Here is a 5,458-nt window from a genome sequence, read left to right as displayed (position 1 = left end):
CTTTCAAAATACATACTAACTCTTCTCTTCAACCACACTATCTCATAGTTCTTACCATTTTCTGAAGCAGTTCTGGAAGTCATCTTTTGTGTCTTCAGTTGTGCTGCTATGGCCACCTCAATGTCCTGAACTGATTCAAAATATTTACCTTTCATGATCATTTTAACATTAAGCAAAAGCCAGAAGTCATATAATGCCAGATTTGGTGAATATGGTGGATGAAGATGTATCATAATGATTTTGTGAATCTACTGCCCCATTGGAGGGCACTCAGTAATGACTTCATTACACTTTTTCTCATTCCACATAAAGACATTCCCAAAGGAATACTTCCAGAATGCTTCAGTCCATGACAAGAATTATGGAATCATTTTGTCTGAAGCAAGGGGGAGTATTTCAAGGGGAATTAATAGCAATGTGTCTATTACTGTAATAAATTTTTAAATATTTGCCATATATTCCAACTGCACCACAGAATCTCCAATTCAGCAGTGTTGGGATGTAAGCTCAAGTTAAGAGGGCTTCGGCCTCAGGCATAGATAAATGGCAATTATAAGAGGAGATTAAGATTTCAAGTTCATTGTCTTGCTGCCTTTTGTCCTTCTACCTTCTGTAGTGGCATGGTGCCATCAGAAGAGTCCCTCCAAATGCTAGCCCCTCAGTGTCAGTCTTCCCAGGCTCCAGAACTGTGAAGCAATAAATTTTTCTTCATTGTAAATAGCCACATCTGTGAGATTCTGTTATAGTGACAAAAATGGACTCAGAAATGATAACACAATGTTGGTTATCTGAGTGAAGTACACATGGAAAAAGGATAAAGGGTAACTTTTAAAATACTTGAAAGAGGGGCCAGGGAGATGGCTCAATAGAATAAGCACTTGCCTGGCAAGCACAAGGGCCTGAGTTCAATCCCTGGTTCGGTAAAATAAAAAATAAATAAATAAATAAGTAAATAAATGAAATACTTGAAAGCTAAATATTACAAAGTTAAAACTTACAGGCATAGGGTTAAATAAAAGCCAGTGCTATTTGCTGTTCATTTTTATCATTTATACTCTCCTACATTCTAGAAAAGGATTAAATGGCTTTTTATCCATTCAACCAGATATTTTAATTAAAAATCTTCAACTGGATCTCCTACAGAAAGATACTGGCCTAAGGAGCTTAGTGCTATTAACTTGCTGAGGAAATATTACAAGGAGTAGGGAGTGGGAAGTGAGACCAGAAAGAGAAACAAATAATGAAAGGGTGTTACTAAGCAGGTTACAGCTGTTGGGAGTCTGAGAGACAGTGTAGCGCACACTTCAGAGCTAGCACCTTCTTGAGGATAAAGAAAACTAGAGTATTAATAAGTCAGTTCCCACCAGTTATTTGATGAGGGCAACACTCACGCAAGCATTCATTCAAGGGCACTGCCCTGAACACAGGCTGAATGGGCCACAGTGGCCAGAGAAAAATTAGATAAGAGTTACAGATGCTACCTTCGAAAGTTGTAGGATGGATAAGCCCATAACTAGTAACTAGGGATGTGGGTAGAGCCTGACTGTGTCTATTTTGAGCAAGTCAAACATCAGTGATATTGATAGAGGCCCCTGGAATTAATAAACAAATTCAATAGTGTAGCAGGATGCAAACTCAACACCCAAACGTAAATAGCATTCCTGTACACAAATAAAAAACCCATTAAGAGGGAAATTAGGGAAACAACAACATTCATAATACCATCCAAAAAATGAAATACTTAAGAATTAATCTAACAAAAGAAGTTAAACATCCATATATTAAAAATTATAATACTCTGGGAAAAGATATTAAAGAGGATTTCAGAAAATGGAAAGATATTCCTCGCTTAGGACAGGAAAGAGCAACATTGTGAAAATGGTCATATTCCCAAAATGGTTATACAGATTAAAATACCATTAGCATACCTAATAGACCAAGAGAAAACAATCCTAAAATTTATCTGGAAGCAGAAAAGGCCTAGAATAACAAAGGCAATCCTGGCCAAAGGCAAAGCAGAAGGCATCACAACCCTGAATTGAAACTATATTGTAAAGCTATTGTGATAAAAACTGCATGTTACTAACAACAACAACAACAAAAAGACCTGAGGATCAACTGAACAGATTAGTAGATTCAGACACAACTACAAATACACTAAGTGACAACAACTATAAACACACTAAGTGACATTGTCTTTAACAATGGGACCAAACATGTTCACTGAAAGACCATTTTCACAATGTTGCTCTTTCCTGGCCTAAGCGAGGAATATCTTTCCATTTTCTGAAATCCTCTTTAATATCTTTTCCCAGAGTATTATAATTTTTAGCCTCTTCAACAAATGATGTTGGAAACACTGGCTTTCCACCTGCTGAAAAATAAACTAGAGCCATGTCTATCACCATGCATTAAACTAAAGCAAAATGGATTGATTATCTAAATATTGCAACAAAAACACTAAATCTACTGAAACAGTAAGTAGATTTGCTGAAGACGTAGGGATAGGCAGAGAGTTCATGAACAATAATCAAACTGCATAGGAAGTACTTCAAAGAATTGACAATATGAATCTCATCTTTTTGAAAAGTTTTGCACATCAAAAAAAATCAAAAGAGTGAAAAGAAAACTCACAAACTGGGAAAAAAATCTTGGCCAACAGTTCCTCAAACAAAGGATGTATATCTAGAATATATAATTAAAAAGAAGCAGGCCTCCCAAATCCAAAGACCCAATCCAAAGTGGGTATCTGAGATGAATACACACCTCAAATATAAAATAAACAAACACAAATGGCAAATATATGAAAAAATATTCAACATCACTAGTCATTTGAGTAACTCAAATTAAGACAACACTGAGATTCCATCTCACCCCAGAAAGAATGGCTATCATAAAGAAATCACAAATGCTGGCGAGGCTGTGAGGGAAAAGGAACCCCTTTCTACTGTTGGTGGGAGTATAGACTGGTACAACCACTGTGGAAATCAGTGTGGAGATTTCTCCAAAACAATTAGATTAGAGATCCCATTGGACCCAGCTATTTCCCTTCTGAGTATTTTTCAAGAAGAACTGAACACATTATACCGCAGTTATATATGTGCACCCATGTTTATAGCAGCACAATTTGCCAAAGCCAAATCTTGGAACTGTGCATTTCTGCTGGTCTATGGAAAGAAGAATTAATGCTTTAATTTATTTCATTTCCTTTTTTCAACTGTCTGTACTTTTTCTCATCTTAATTTCTTATATATTTCTGTTTTCTTTCCTCTTCAAATTGTGCATGCATATATCTGGTAATATGAATAAGATGCTGGCATCTCCACGGCAGCTGTGGCAGCACTCTCCGGGGCCTCCTCCCGCAGGTGTAGAATGGCAACCCTTAAGAAGAAGCTCGTTGCCCCTGTTGTGGAACAGGATACTGGTGTGTCAAACAACAAGATCACCATAATGGGTGTGGGGCAAGTTGGTATGGCATGTACTATCAGCATTCGGGGAAAGTCTCTGGCTGATGAACTCGCCCTTGTGGATGTTTTGGAAGTTAAACTCAAAGGAGAAATGATGGATCTGCAGCATTGAAGCTTGTTTCTTCAGATGTCTAAAATTGTGGCAGATAAAGATTACTCTGTAACTGCCAACTTGAAGATTGTGGTGGTGACTGATGAAATCAGTCAGCAAGCAGAGGAGAGTTGCCTCAATTTGGGCAGAGAAACATCAATGTCTTCAAGTTCATTGTTCCTCAGATGGTCAAGTGCATCCCTGCCTGCATCATCATTGTGGTTTCCAACCCAGTGGATATTCTTACCTGAAGACTATGTGGATTGCCCAAGCACTTGCATGTGATTGGAAGTGGATGCAATCTGGATTCAGCTCAATTTTGCTGTCTTATGGATGAAAAGCTTGGCATTCATCCTAGCAGCTGCCACAGGTGGATTCTGGGCGAGCATGGCTACTTGAGTGTGGCTGTCTGGAGTGGAGTGAATGTAGTGGGTGTTTCCCTCCAGGATCTGAATCTGGAAATGGACATGGGCAATGATAGTAAGAACTGGAAGGAAGTGCATAAGATGGTGGTTGAAAGTGTCCATGAAGTCATCAAGCTAAAAGGGTACACCAACTGGGCCCTCGGTTTGAGTGTGGCTGATCTTATTGAGTACATCCTAAAGAATCTATCCAGGATTCACCCAGTGTCAACCATGGTTAAGGTAGTGTAGGGCATTCAGAATGAACTCTTTCTGAGCCTTCCTTGCATCCTGAATGCTCAGGGATTGACCAGCGTTATCAACCAGAAGCTGAAGGATGAAGAGGTCACTCAGCTCAAGAATAGTGTAGATACCCTGTGGGGCATCCAGAAGGGCCTAAAAGACCTATGGCTACCATATTCTGGGCTGTAGAAGTTTAAAAATTACCCTGTGACTAATACTGAGCCTTTAGCCTTCATCCACATCCCTGGGTCACAGTTTGTTTTTTCTTTAATATCTAATAGGAGCCCATAGAATCAAAGCCCAGACTTGGATTAATGCTTGCAGTTTGAGCTCTTGAACAAGTAAAATTAACTATTGCATTGTGAAAAAAATGAATAACTGGTGGAAGACAACACTATATATTTCAACTATTGTGTAATTCATATTACATTGTTAAGTGAAATTCTGTATCACTTGTAATTTTTTGTTTTAATTCTAATTTGTACTCTGTTAAAAAAATTTTTTTAACTTAAAAACCAAAATAGTTCCTTATAATCCTCTAGATTTCAGCAGTGTCCATTGTGATTTCAACTTTTTAATATTTAATTGCATTGATATGGATCGCTCCTTCCCTTTTTTAATAAATTTGGATAAATGTTTATTGATCTTATTTATCTGATGAGTCAATTCTTTGATATTTTGTATTTTTTTAGTCTCAGTTTAATTAATTTCTTCTCTGGTCTTTACAATTTCTTTCCCTTTATAACTTTTGGATTTGGGTTGTTCCTGTTTTTCTAAGAGTTTTAAATGTATTCTTGGGTTATTTATTTGGAAATGCTCTATATTTCTCATGTAGGGACTCAGAGATAAATTTTTCTCTTAGAACTTCTATCATTGTCTCCCACATATGTTTTGCACTGTTATTATCATTTAAGTCTAGGAACTTTTTAAAGTCTCCTGTGACCCATAGATAATTCAGGAATGTATTATTTAATCTCCATGTGCATGAAGACTTTTTGGCTGTTTACTTCATTTTATTCTGTCTAGGATTCTCTGGCTAGCAACTTCAGTGGCCTACTATGGTCAGGCAGGGAGTGATAACCCCATGCCTGCAAACTGCTCTTTTTTATTTTTAAGGAAAGCAAAAAACATTAGAAATGATATAGAATTTCACTAAAGAAAATTATAGGAATTCAACAATGGTTATTAAATTGTATAATGTTGTCTTCAAATTAATTTTTTGCATTACCAGACATAGGCATGCAAAATTGGTCAAC

At 37.1% G+C, this 5,458-nt stretch overlaps 1 pseudogene; it reads left to right on the top strand.

Moving 5' to 3' along the window:
* The first annotated feature begins 3,319 nt into the window (after window positions 1–3,319).
* Window positions 3,320–4,391, top strand: LOC101572401 (annotated as a pseudogene).
* The last annotated feature ends 1,067 nt before the right edge of the window (window positions 4,392–5,458 follow it).

Source organism: Octodon degus, unplaced genomic scaffold (genome assembly GCF_000260255.1).
Source record: "Octodon degus isolate 3935 unplaced genomic scaffold, OctDeg1.0 scaffold00045, whole genome shotgun sequence".
NCBI classification, from domain to species: Eukaryota; Metazoa; Chordata; class Mammalia; order Rodentia; family Octodontidae; genus Octodon; species Octodon degus.
The sequence above is the reverse complement of the archived record's forward strand: the minus strand, read 5'-3'. Positions and strand labels throughout refer to the sequence as shown.